This window comes from Saccostrea cucullata, unplaced genomic scaffold, assembly GCF_032062105.1.
Source record: "Saccostrea cucullata isolate Sc308-1 unplaced genomic scaffold, CSIRO_AGI_Scuc_v1 ctg2866, whole genome shotgun sequence".
NCBI classification, from domain to species: Eukaryota; Metazoa; Mollusca; class Bivalvia; order Ostreida; family Ostreidae; genus Saccostrea; species Saccostrea cuccullata.
In genome coordinates this window covers 35,880-51,613 of record NW_026919044.1, presented here as the reverse complement: position 1 = coordinate 51,613, position 15,734 = coordinate 35,880, and positions in this window count along the sequence as shown.

The window sequence follows — 15,734 nt, the reverse complement described above, 5'->3', positions numbered from 1 at the left end:
ATACTCAAAATCATGTTCTGTGTAGGAACCATATCTAAAAAGGCTACAAATTATTGATAAACAAGTTGCTGAAACAAGAATATTAGCAGTTTCATTTAAAGTCATCATTTCGTATGTTCAATGGTCGATACAATGACCTTGTCAGCAAATACATCATTAAGTCAAATGCTGACTGACGTGTTTCATACTTATTGCTAGTCCATTATTCATGCACTGAATTGACGACGGATTTTCCGTTATTTCCCGATTATGACAGGGAGAACACGGCGGGTGTGACCGGTTGGCAGCGGACGCTCACTCTTCCATGGCACCTGATCCCACTTCTGATGTTTTGGAGGTTAGTGTTTGCTCTGCTCCTATTTTTTATTGTTTAATGGACTTTTGATCTTGAATACTGTTCGTTATCTCCATCTGTTTCACTAATAAAAGCAGTCATGGTAGAGTAATTACACGTCCGATTAAAATATCTTTGACCGTGACAGGTAAGCACTGTCAATTAAAGGCAAAATTGTAAGTTACTTGTAAATTGACGTTAAGGTTTTAAAATTTTTAAAATATTGATAGTCGGGACTTGAACATTTTGACAAGTATATCTCTGTAAATCTCTCTCTCTCTGTCTCTCTCTCTCTCTCTCACTCTCTCTCTCTCTCTCTCTCTCTCTCTCTCTCTCTCTCTCTCTCTCTCTCTCTCTCAACATAACCGAGTTTTGCTTTGTGACAACGGTAAGAAAACGTGATAATGAAAATGAAAGGATTCATTAAATACATCAAATGATATTTCGATTTTAAAAGCAAAATCGTCATCCCCTTTAAGAAAGCGATGTTACCATGGATTTACCGATTTGTTGATAGATAACCTGCCTTTTCTTTTAGAATTTGCGACACATATATAATGTTGTTATCGATAAATATGGTCTTTCAAGAAAGATCTCTGTACAGGTATTGTTATTCGTGTTCTTAAAACATTTTTATTTTTTTATGGAAAACGTCTTTCTGATCTGATCGTTTTTCTCACATTATAGAGTAAAGCACAGCAATATTTAAAAAAAAAGAGTTATCTTTTGATGGCAAGATTATAACCCATAGATTAAAAATAAAGCATTTAAAATTCTTGGAAAAAGTATAATGTGTTTGATGGTTGTTGGTTTGATAGATTATTAAAAAAAAATGTTTATATTTTTTGTTGTTTAAAGACTGATTTTATACATGTTAAAACAAAATATTCCGCAAATAAATGTTGTTTTGATATATTTCTTTATATATATATGTATTTGAAATTTCAAGTCTTCGTTGCTCCTTACTAGTGCATTCCTTTAGAAAAATGAAATAAATATCGAGTATGCTTAGAACGTTTTCTTATCTTTTCTTTATATAATTGTAGGCTCGTAAAATGTCGACAACAGAATCTTTCATTCAAACGTTGCCAGTTTCAAACGGAACACGAGTCTTTGAAAGCAATTATACCTTTCTTTTTCGAGAAACATGGTCCGCGGCTTCTTCAGGGGGAGAAGTAATGAGGAAATTTTCATCAGTCGAGGAGGTATTCAAACAGGGTAGTGGACTAATTCGCTTCAATAATGCATCATCAGAGACTTCCCTGCTGAATTATACAGACACATTCCTACGAACGCCAAATGAAACATGGGAAGTTTTTACCAAACTTCATTACATTGCATCCTGTATAATTGGTGTTGTGTTTAGTCTTATCGGTATTCCAGGAAATTTGATCGCGTTTTACGTCTGGAGCAGAAAGCCGATGTCGTCATCAACAGCGCAATATGTGACGTTTCAATCAGCTGTTGACGTCATCGTCTGTTGCCTTTATTTCGTCAATGAACCATTGCCGTTTTATTACCCAGATATGTTGCAGAAAAGATCTTATGGAGAATACTTTTCTTTTTTCGGTTCACCTTTTTACTCGCTATTCATATTTACAAGCAACTGGATGATTGCTGCAACAACAACTGACAGATATTTTAGGCTTTGTCGTCCTACGTTTGCTAAGGTATAATTACATTTCATATTTTTTTTTTATGATTCAGAAACAAAATTTCTTTCATCACCAATATATGGTACGAATATATAACCACATTTTAAAAAAGATTGGAAAAAAAAAGAAAACAAAAATCGAAAAGAAAACACGTGTGCGGAGTGATCACTATTATTTTTTTCCCTGTTATTTGGAAAGAAGAATGCAATCTAATTAGAATAAAATTGAAATTGAATTCACAATATTTTTACAATTCGTCCTTCATCGTATCTGGAAATAAGGACGGGATTAATGAAAAAAGATGACGTCATCTCTGTAAATCTTAAAAGCCTTAAAGAATTTGTTTGCAAACGTAAAATATCAAAGATTATGCCTAGAAGAAAAAAATAAATATTCCCTTTGGTTACATTTTCAAATAATACGCACCCCCATCCTCCACCCCCATCCCAGCTATTGAATTTTGAAACATTATTTGTCGGGAAAAAATCATGTAGATTTCTTTTTCCATCCGCCTTTTTAAGAGTAGCAATGTTCCTTTCTTTGCATTGTTTCAATGAACATTTGCGCTCTGATTGAACTTCATTTCCATCAAACATTTTATTCCATTTTTATTTCAGTCCTCTTCATCAAGATGCAGAATAGCCATCTTCCTTTCCTCCTCAGTGGCTCTCTGTTTCCTCATGAATGGACCTTTTTTCTTCAAATTCAAACCGAGGTTGGAGTCATATCCGGTGTCTCAAATTAAGTCGTACGTGAAAACAATACTAAGTATGACCAATGGCTATGAGATGTGGGAGGTGTGGGTTCATTGTTGGTTTCTAATGACAGCACCACTCTTCGTGACTTTGACGACAAGTTTACTCATCCGACGGCGGTTGGATCAAATCACTAATAGTGGGGTTCGTTTGAAGAGCGCCAAATTGCAGTTGACAAGAATGTTGTTAAAGACAACACTAATCTACGCAGCAAGAATTGCGGTACAGTGTATTACACAATGCATAGTACTTGTTTTTGTGGTAAGTTTTCTTCTGTTCTAATAACATATTGTTATCTTAAACTTGATAACCAATTTAACTTATTTTTTTAGATATGGTATATTTAGCTGTCAACTATCATTTGGCAAAGAAAAAATTCATATATTTCAGTTTTAAAATTTTATCATTTTGTATATCTTTATATGGAGCATGAAATAGTCATTAATTCATTAATTCTCCTACCAAGCAATCTTGTTTTTTTTATGTTTAAAGCAGGTAAAAACAAAATAAAAAAAAACATCATTACATATGTTAAAGTAAACGATGAGAGATGTAAAACGCATTTAGCGAAATAGGGGTAAGAAAAAGGGGACTCAAATATAGATTATACACAACATAGGCAAAAAATTGCACAATCTGACTCCAACACCATAATGACATGATATACATAGTAAAAAGGGGGTCAACCAGACTGGAATAAGAGTATAATCTATGTAATCTTGCACAAGGTACAGTTTACATATATTTCAAGTTGACCCACTTATAAACATCATCAGTTTAAAAATATATACAAAATGCCCTTAACTGCTGCATGTCATCACAAAATGTAGGTATAACAAAATAAATATTATAAGAAATAGAATGTTCAATATCATATTAGTTGTAACTTATCGGATAGACTATGACCAGTGATTGCAAAATTCCTTTGCAAAATGGATTACTGTAAAAACATATTTTCGTGGGGTCAGATTTTCGTGGTTTGAGGAAGAGCTCTTGGTTCATTGGAATTTGATTTCGTAGATCAAGAATTAATAGGTACTTATGTATGTATCATTTTACATTTCGTGGTGGACATGAATTCGTGGGTCCCGTCATACATCGAAGACAGCGAAAATTAAACCCCCACAGAAATTTGTGATTTCACCGTATATGGTATCGGCGGGAGGGGTTCTTTCTTCTGGAATTTGCGAAGTCAATAAAAGTTCATAGTAAAATATCTTTAAAATGACCTTTTAGAAAATCTTATATGAAACGTGAAGCATTAAGGAAAAGTACTTGACACCAAACTTGACATTCAATTTAAATTATTTAATTGTATGAACCAAAAATAAAGGCAGCAAACATGTTAAAACTGATTTTATTTTGCTATCTTTTACTACATTATATCCATGATTATTTTCATGTTTTTTTTTTCAATTTCTTCTTTAAACATTTATGATTTTTCCCCATTTTTATTTAAATACAACGTGTTAAGCCTTTCCTTTAATTTTCTTTCTTTTTTCTGTCAGAGGGACAAAAAGATAACCGGAGACCTGATGGCCATAACAAAGCTTGGAAAAATATTTAACTGCTCCATAAATGTGTTTATTTACTTAAGATGTAATCCGAAGTTCAAAAAAACCCTTCTTGATTCATTTCGCAAAAAAAGATTGCGAAAGTCGTCTCTGTTGTGGCGTAATGAACATTACAATCATTCTGTACAAAGTACGGAGATTACTTAAAGCAATATGTGTTGCATTTTTGAAAATATTATTTTGCTGATAAAATGTGTTATTATGAAACAATTTCAACCTTTATGATCAATTAGAATAAAATAAAGCAGAAGAAAGACTTCTGTATACAATCCAGTAAACAGTTTTATATAAGAAAACATTTTGTACAGGACGACAAAAATGTAATTTTGATTCAATCGAAGCTTATAAATAGTTCTTACATAGAAAATATGAACAACAGAAGTTTATTAACATTATTTTTTCTGTCATTCAAATAGATATTTACAATTTTGCAACAAAAAATTCATACATTAAAGTTGCAGCTCATATTGCTTTGATTTGAAAATGTTAAATTTGAATGTATAACACACTATGTAATATCTGATACACGATTTGATGTTTAATACATTATGTAATATGCACTACATTTATATTTATTTATATAGACTGTTTTATTTTGTTATAATTTAATTCTGGTTGTAACGCTGTATTTGATTGGATAAAAAATTTACTTCATTTCGTATAAAATGGGTTGCCTACGTCACAATCACGTAACGTCAGGAATTGCTACTAATAGGAAATACTACGCTTAATCTGTATTCGTTACATTTGCAAATTTTAATAAACATGTAGTGTCTTATATGAAAATAAAGGATTTTTTCTCACCAACAATGTTGTAACAAAAAAAAAATATTGTTACAAGGTATGAACAAATTGACAAACTATTATATTCTTTTTTCGTCCTGTCCCGTTGTAACATAAAATGATTTTATTTTAGAAAAAAAAAGTTGACAAATCTCCTCGCATCTCTTTGATACTTTACAGGATCGTTCTCTTATATCATATTTACACATTATATGTTTGTTGACAACCTCTGTTAAGAGAATAGATATCCACATCCTTGAAATGAAAGTCTTTAAAGATGTCCCATTCAATGAAAATTAAGTGTAACGCATTTTCCGTGGTGAAAAAAGAAAATTTTATCGGAAAAATTTACAAATTTGAATTGACATACAACGAGTACTTTTAAACAACAACTTGTTCCAAAAAGGTAATGAAAATTTTCAAAGCGCAAAAGTATTTCATCAAACATAATCCGTGTCTTGCAAATATGTCCCCCTGCGTAAATGACGCCATGTCAAATACTTATTAGTTAATAGCTTATTGATTTATTCCGAATTCAAGAGGCAATGTTTATAAAAATTTATATCAGTGAAAAGTACTGAGCAATTACTTTTGATATATATAGGTTTCATCAGATCTTACCGGTTAATAAACAATTATAACGCAAGTGTCATATGACGTAACACACAATGTATATATCGTATTAATTTATTTGTATGAATATTTTATTTAATATTTTACCTGCCTTGCGTAGGCATATGACTCGCCTAATCCCCCAGATTCTTATTATCAATAATTACTTCAATGTGATTTAATGTAATTCTTAAAAGAAAAAAAAACATATTTACATGTAAACACTGCACGTTAACAGAATATATACATATTGACGTCGTTTTGACACACTAATGTGTGTGTGTGTGTACATTCAAATTTTGTACAAAATAAGGTCATTTTGTTAGAACAATCATCTTTTTTTCTTACATAAAATGAATGAAAATTAAATCATAAGGAATGAAACTTTTTATACGGTATAAACTGTATTTACGCCTTTTAATAAACCGCTTCGCGGTTTATAAAGCGTAAACTGCCCCAACCCAGTTTATACCGTATAAAATGGGTAGCTATTGAATTCATTCCTTAAATAAACAAATAACAAGTCATATGTAACACACAATGTATATGTAATATGTTATTAACTACTTAACATGGGATACACCATGTGATATGCGATACTGTATGATATCTATGACACACTAATGTGTGTGTGTGTGTAATTCACAATGTAATGTACAAATAAACTTCTATGTATATTTAATATGCGACTCTACCTAGTCCTTTGAAGTATTTTACACAAACAAAATACTTGTAGATATGTTGTCTTAAACTTTTTTGAAATATTGTGTTCAATGAATTTTGTTTAAAAGAAAATAGTCAGAGGGCTTAACTTTTTTGTGTCTTATTTTCAAGTCTTTTTTGTCATTATTATGACCATGTTAAATATGATATCTGAAGGATGTAGAATGTAATGAATTAAAAGTAAGTCGGTTAAAAATTGTGAATATATATGAAACTTGTTTCTTTAGAAAATAATACATAGTTTTATATATCTATTTTCTCCAACAAAATAAAACTTATGTTTATGCCATTTAGAACAATTGTTTTGATTGGAACTTCGATCACATTTAAAGTTAGTCTAAAAGTTGGAAACAAGTCTTCAAATTTAATACAAAAGCTCTTATGTCTCTATCTATTTATTTCCCTAGCGAATTACTGTGTGTTTATTAATTTTTAATTGAAATGAATTTCTGTTGTCTTCTTCGAACGTTGTAAGAAGAGACTCATAAATGTTTGATTCTCAGATTGACAATTTATTTGTGATTTTGGTGGACGCACCATTCAAACAATCTGTTGTTATTCTCATGGGTTATATTTTCACACCGTTATAAGCTTATCTATTCCTGATTACATGTCGAGGAAGATTGATTCAATCTAATAACATCAGAATTTGAAACACTTGCTGTGGCCTTTAAATCGATAGCTCAATATATGGATGACGAATGATCAATTAGTTATTTCAATATATACATGTCATTTTTCTAGAAAAAGACGTTAATGGTAACCTAACGACATAACTTTTTTCATAAACGTGATGACAAACCTTTCAATCCTCAAATTCCATTCTAAAGTATATAAATAATCCTTTATTTCCTACATACGGTTTTATATATTAAGATTTCAAAGAAGGACTGATTTTCACTACTCATGAACCTGATTCTTTCCATTTATACAATCATATCTCAAATGAACCAATCTGAGGCGTTTTTCTGTTTAGAAAAAAAAATATTCTAAAAAAGAAGAAATCTGGGTCAAATTGACGCCAAAAAGAATACATTACAAGTGATTCAAATTCTGTATTTTAAAGTTTGCATTTTTTTAAAAAGTATCTCTCGAAGGTAAAAATGGTCCATGAAAATAAATAAACGCCAAGATCTCTGAAAGTTTATGATGTAAAATTCATTAAAACCTGCCGTATGTGTTAATTAATTGCTTGCAAATCACGTGTAAATGAATGCCAATGCCCCCGAAATTAGAAAAAAAAATCATATGGTCGTGCTTGTCCTATGATTTGTCTGCAAGTTGGGTTGCACATTTGAAAATTAGTACTAAAGTAAAATCCACCTGTGACGTCACTCTTTTGTTTAAGCGCTCCATTATTTTTAAGGAATGGAGAGTTGCATACTACATTTAAAACAGAATTTGTTATGTTCGTTATCTCCTCACTGTGCCTCTACCGAAGAAGTAGTGAGAATTGAACACAGTACCCTAAGCTTCGAAGTCGGGTACTCATTTCACTGATTTATCGAAGCACTTGATCTGTTATGGCTTAGATTAAATTCAGTACACTTTTCTCACTTTACCTTGTAATAGTATATATAAATTGAATACTATTAAATATGTAATGTATATTAATTTTACAATTATAATATAAATATTATTTAATGTACTAACAAATAATTAATACAAGCATTTCGAAAGGTGGATTTTACCGGGTTAATGTACGAGTAGCGCTCCGTTCCTTAAAAGTAAATGGGCATCGGCCCCTTCGGGGCCTCAGCTCCATTACTTTTAAGGAATGGAGCGCTACTCGTACATTAACCCTTACTTAACTCTTCACCTGAGATGATTTCATACACGACTATACATATCTCTCCGTCTTTATATGGAAGAGGTTTGCCCCCTCCCCCTCTTTGCAAAAAATTATGGTTTGTATATTATGTGAGTGACCGGTTGGTCATCCATGGCACCTGATCGCACCTCTCATGTTTTGGAGGTCCGTGTTTTGCTGCAATGTTATATTGTTAGACTGACTTTTGAGCTTGTTATCTTCATATATTTCATTTTGGTAACTTTGGGAATTTTTTTTTGTTAAAAATGATATATCCTATTCCTGATTTTCGGAAAATGCAAACTATATCTACCATTAAAAAATTACGGTAAAATGTGTTTGTTTTTGGTCATGAGTTTGTGAGATTACGTTTCATTTATATCCTAAGTGAAAACTCCAAAGATTTCTTTCGAGGAAATTATAATATTGATACGAGGATTACCATAAAGAAATGATTTCTATGTACCTTTATTTAACATCAGTGTTTGAACTAAACAGCGAATGACGAAATTCAATATAAGCAATAATATGCCTCGTTTTTCAACAAAACTTAAAAGTAAACATGTTTTGTTTCATTAATATGAAAAACACCTACGTAACATATTTCATAACATGTCAGGTAAAAGGTTGCTTCTCGGAGAATCTTTTTAAGAAAAATTCAATTTCAGCACTTTCGGTGTTTTTGCTAACTGAAATTTCTTGCCACATATTATTTCAAAAATATTATAATTTCCCTAATACAGTGAAAACCATCTAATACGACACCTGCGTAATCCGTCACCCTGTCTATTCCGATACAAAGTTTATCTCCCAGTGTATGCCGGATTAAACAGGTTTTACTTTTGATTTCAACTTGAGGTTCAGTAGCCTTATGATCAACTTTCAAAAATTAGTTGGCTGCCTTTTCCCGATCAACCGGCTGAAATGGCCTTATTAATCTTTTCTATCACCCAGAAAACAATATTTTTTGTAAAAAAAATTTCACACTTACACACCTACTATACTTGTCTTTTTTAAAAGTTTACCTAACAAATTCTGTGACGCTTTAAAATGTAAACTGTTTAATCCGACATCTGTGTATTTCGTCACACTTTGAATTCTGACGATAAATATCTTTCTAATTTTACTATTTTCATGTTTTTTTTTTCACTGTGCAATCCGACACCCTGTCTCTTCCGACACAAAAATATATCCTCCAGTGCATGTTGGTTTAGACAGGGTTCACTGTAATTTCTTTTCCGTCGGCTTTCCCTTCTGTTCACCCCAAAAAATCAATCTTAAGTTTTGCTTTTTTTATCCTTAGTTTTTTTTTATTTGGAACCTTTATTCATTCAAGGCAGGTTTACGGCTTGGACATTTTTTAGGAGAATGTTTTCTTTAATAATATTGTGAGGGAAATATTTCAAGACGATTGTTGCATATGTTTTCAATATATTAAAGGTTTATTTGAAATATTTTGATTACGTATGAGGAACCAAAGTAGAAGAATATTTAATACTTTTCTTATATCGAAAGGGTTTGCCTTTACATAGGTTGCAAATTTCATATTCGATTAAAATTATTTATTTTATTTTATTTATTTTTGTCTTATTTTTATCAAACAAAAAAATCCTGTTTAAAACCTCTTTTTTCTGCATACGTTCTTTTTTTCTTACTTATTTGATATTGCAAATAGTTTTTAATTGAAAGAAAACAGCATATATGATATAATGAAACTATTTTAAAATTCATTCTGTGTCCATAAAAGCAACAAAGTAGGGTAGACTGTGGACTGCTTCGAGTGCGATTAAAATGCAGAAATCTTTTCAAATGAATAAAGAATAAATGTTTACATAAACTTAAGATTTGCCAGTTGGACATAAATCCCTGAACAATATTGAACAACGTTTACATTAAATAAAATAGCAAAAGCGAGCTCCTAAGAAAAATATCATGATCAATCATCATACACATTGGAGGATGAAAGTTTCTAAATAATGTTACAGGTCTGTATTTTATTTTATATTTTTCATTTTTTAAAAACAGACACAAATTGTCTCTACGAAAAAATTTCAAATTGCTGCGTATAATTAATTATTTGACCTTTCTGCACTCACAAAATGTGATTTTTCTGGCATTAAAAATTCAATAATCAAGAAAATTATTTTAAAGTCTAAAATTTTTGCAGAATTTAAGCAAATTGGTCAAAGTTATCTTAAATATTCAGAAAAGAACATGAAAAGTGTGGAAATATTATGTATTTTTTTTTTTTTTTTTTGATATTACTAAAAATGTGTCAATTTTATGTTAAAATTGGCTCATTTTTTTTCCTGGAGTTTAAGAATATATTAACTATATTTGTCATAATTTGTCAAAAGAATTCATACGAAATAATTTAATAGATATTTCAGACAGCTGCAAAAGCAGCTTTGTGTGCAAGTAGCATGGAAAAATAGGAATTCAAAAACTAACATTACTGTATATAGTATAAAAAGGGAGAAATTGATAATTTTCTTCTAGAAAACCTTCCGCCACAAAAAGTAATTCCTGGCTCAATCCTATTTGGATGGAATTCTTCAAAAGGGGTTTTTTTTTGCAATGGATATAGTTTAATTTGCATAGCAGAATCTAAATGCAATGTTAAAACTTAAAAATTATACAGAGTTTTAGAAATAAATGTTTAGACCAAAATCGACTCAAAAGCTCAGGATCGAACGTCCTTAAATCTTATTTAATAAGTGAATATTATTTGTAATACAAAGTACACTCTGAAAAATCTAGTTAGAAATGATGCATTTACATCCTTTATGTTTATTGCACGAAATTCTTTTAGACTAAGGTGCGTAATTTATTTGGATGGTATATATAAGAATATCACAAAAACCACGATGAAACTGATTTCCTGTTTTTTTAACAATATCAGTTTATATTTAAAGGTCGGTTTCTATTGCATATTGATGACCCCATTTGGAATAATTATATTTGCATTGATGTTTTGTACTTCATAATAAAACTGTGTCTATTTGATAGCGATTGTGGCATATATCAAACTGATTTGGGATATCACACAGCGAAACCATTTTATGCCAAGGATATTAACTCTCAGAATATAGCCTTACAAAACTCAGGAGGGGAATACTATAGAATTCTTCATGAGTACCATTCCTCACAAAGTGACGACGCAACTTCCCAAATCAGTAACTTGGAAACTGGAACTGCTCTCTCCCTAATAATACCGTCTGCACCAGAAGCAGACACGGGTGGATTTTTGATTGAAATAAATGAGCCGCTTACTATTCAGCCACCACCATATAAATATTAATGTTTATCCTCTCAGTCATGACATTCATACTTTTATCATAACCGGGTCAACCTCATTCTGGACTCCAGCCTTAGTTGATGTTATATCCTAACCAGCAAAGGTTTAGGAAGGCAGAGTCCCGAATGACATTGGGCCGATCATTCATATGTTTGATATACACCCGGATCTTATTAAATTTGGCAGTGAGAGGATAACCAACTGAATCACTCTTTTACTCCTCTGTTGCCCAGTGACCAATTATTTCCCAAAGCTTTTATTTCTCCCCTCTTGAAAACTGGTTTGCCCTCAAGTTCTGAGTAATGGCCAAAAATACAACAGAGAAGACACAACTCGTCGGGATCTTTTTTTTTTGTTACTATCCATTTTATATTTTAAATAATTTCATTCAACATAATAAATATTACAAGAAATATCAAACATTATAAAATATATTTTCCTGTAAAGAAAATGAGCCAACTGAGACTTAACAATCTGAAACTTAGCTTTTATCAAAATTATGCGAAAGATTGTAAAAGACTCTTACCTGTATAAATACAACAGAGAAGACACAACTCATCAGGATCTTCTGACGATTCATCTTTCCCTGCTTATTTATACTATGCTATTAGTAAGAGCTCCGCCCTGTCCATATAAGTTATTTTATCAAAATTTTTCAACTACAAACATCGATTTGCGACTTGAAATTTTACTTACATTTCTGTGCCTCTTTATACTTTTGACTTTTGAAATCCACTTTAAAATTCATATTAAACTTCTTGCAAAATCTTTACTTTTTATTATTTTGTTGATAATATTCCAATGGTTAACCTTTCGCCTGTTACGTAGGATTGGCTGTCCCTTTCTCTATGACCAAAAATTACCTGACGATATTCAAGTTTCATCACACTCATGCAAACACCCTCACCGCATTTCTCAGGTGAGAAGTTCATCCAGCATCTTTTACTGTTTTTATCTGATACTAGGAAGTAAACATCCCCTTGTGTCCTCTCGTTTCTCTCACACACTAATTTCTGTTATTTATCTATTTTCATCACACACAAATAATTTTTCGTAATTTTTTCATTTAACTCTTTACAACTTAACTATTATTACACTTATTGTTCCCGTCATGGAAATATTTTTTTATGGCACACATTTTTGTTAAGCGTAAATAATATCATGGTGTAATATTTTAATACAAATATAACTTTTCTTATTTTATAAGAATTTAGCAAATTTAAAATAGAAGGAAATTGGCATTAAATTTAAGATTGAATGAACTTTTTATAGTGCGTGAAAATGCGTGATTTTCGGTATATGCGTTTTTGCGTTAGATTAAAAATGCTATATTTAAAATGCAATTTGTAATATTCTTCCATATACATGTATGATCATTCTCACGTGTTTAGCATTTGAATCATACAAAGCAGTATTGTAACACTGTTTGTTAAAAATAAGAATAAAAGTTCTTACATCAAATAAACAAATCAATATAGAATTGTACAGACTGTTGTAATTAAGAGCCATTCTCTGTAATGATTTGAAATTTTATATAGGAGCTGTGGCACGCATAGTCTCAGAATTTCTCCAAACTCTCTATTAAAAGTCATTATACCCTAAACTGAAATCAGGCAAATTGGTTGCTATGCTTTATGGTTACCAAAATTAAAGTTCAAAAAATGGCATTTTTTAACATGTTTACCCCATGTTAACATTTGCGGAAAGCAAACAATTGGCAATGACTGTTTCCAAAAGTTGAAGGTGATGTCTCAAATGCATGATAAACATCTTTGGTAAATCAACTATTACATTTTATGGTTACAAAGTATTCAAAAGTTAAAAAAAATATTCATTGAATTTTATAAAGTCATACACGTAAAAATAAAAAGCAATTATAGGATGAAATGTGACCAAATAATAGAAAAAAGAGCCTTGAAACATAAACCAAGAACAAAATATGATATTTCATTTTGGTTGGCAATGGTTGCCAAGGTTTTTATACCGCAGAGAACCTTCAAAGTAACACTCTGTATGTTTAAATCTCATCCTATCTTTTAAAAAAGCATATTTCCTCATAACTAATGATCAATTTTTAAAGATGTTGGTGTGCTCCTAGTTTTCCCATTTGAAAAAATTCAGATTAGATTCTTTAAATAGAGCGTTGCTATGGAAATAAGCAGAAAATATATGCTTAAAAACCTGAAAAATATTTTATTTCCTTGGATACGTACCCTTAAATGTAAATTCCCAAAACTTTTATGATTGATATTTATTAACAGCTAACCTGACTTTTTATTTTGACTATCATCCAATCTCTAAGTGGATGCAAAAAGTTGGCACACAGGGTTTAATATTGATATAAAGTTCACAAAATTGAACATTTTCCCTTCTTGGTAACCATAGCAACAGTGTTGTTTTATTCATCAAATTTTATCAATATATGATATTCAACTTCAGTTCTAACAGATAAGTACCATTCAAGCTGAGTCCTTTAATTTGTTTCTTGATTATATGGCAATTTAATTCTTAATGCAGCGAAAAATAATTCACTTTTAAGCACTGGTACTTTGTTTCCATGGTAACACTGCAAAGTAGCAATTATACCCAATTTTTCTTATGGTTTTGGTGATGCAAGATCATGAGGATGCATATTTGCCAGTCTTGAATTTTCCTGTTTTTCCTCAAGACAGTAGCATTAACCCAATCTTAGTTACTGGTTTTGCATGGTTACACTGTGTTATCATGGCAACCATAAAAGTTATTTATAGAATAATATTGTTTATACTTATATACTTAAGGTCAAACATTTTCATTGTTTTTCTTAAAGTTTGAGCATGTAACACCTACCATTAGTGAATATGGAGTGTTTTTTCAGCATATTTCAGCATTTTAAATGTATTCCAAATGTATCCTTGGTTACCATTTACTTAGAGATATATTCTAAACAGTTTCTTTACAGTATAAGTTACATCAAGGTGTCATGTTTTTGTGAGAATGGTTTGTTTGCTTTTTCTAGTTTTTATTAAGCCACAGTCAAGATTTAAAGTGGCTGAAAATATCGATTTTTTTAAACTGTTCCGGCTGTTGCCATAGCAACCGAGACACTTGGCAACGAAATTTTGTTTGATATTTGTTTCTGGTGCCAAGTACTAAGCATGGGTGAAGTTTCATCAAAATCGGTGACCATGCGTGGCAACGAAGTTTAAGTGGTTACAGAGAATGGCTATTAATTTTGATTTTATATTCCAATAATTTGTCAGAGAAAGTTAAATGTTTATTAAAATGCAATGTATTATGCAAAAATTAACAACAGGTTATGTAGACATCACCTGTCACTTTCAGAAATACATTCTGACAAGATGTCCTTCATCTGCATACTTATTATAATTCCATTACTTTTTTCACTTTTATTATTAAACGAATTTTTGAGCTACCCATTTATTATACAATAACACACGACGTTTTGAACTATCAAAAGATGGTGATGACTGTTTACATGTACCTCATTCCTGTTCTATTTTCAGAGATCCTGTTGGATATGCTGATAGTTGTAATTTATTTGTTTTATTTATAGATTTCTAAGAATTATCACACTTATCAGCTAATTGTAAGATTTAGATTTTAATTATCATTATATCAAAAGAAAAAAGAACTTCAAACATCTCTCCAAAATGTTTTGGAGTACCACTCCATACATTCTCTTTAATTTTAGTAAAAAAAAACCATTGAACTCCCCATTTTTTAAGTTCATGCGCTAGCGCTTGTTAGGGACAGTCTGTATATACAGGAAGTCTTCAATCAACGACCCCTATCATCATTATGTTCTATAAAATGCATCTCAAATTTGAATAGGTGTATTTTCTAGAAAAAAAAGAAATAGCACCAATTAAGTGATTAAGCGCAGGGTTAGATTACCACTTAATTTTATGAAGGATCTTAAAGTTTTGAAGACCAGTAAACTCGCTCACACTCCTTCCTTTAACAATGTTAAATAACAATATGCTTTTCCAGGAATTTTATGTGACAAAAACTCGTATTTTCAAGGACTTTTGACCTAAGTCTAAGCAAATATTATTTGATAATAAAAGATACTCAATTGTCCAGAAATGTATGAAGCGTAATACTGATTAGATTTACTGGCATATAAATATAGATTTGTGTAAGAGTGTATGCATGCTTATTTAATTTTACTCGAAACAAATAACTAG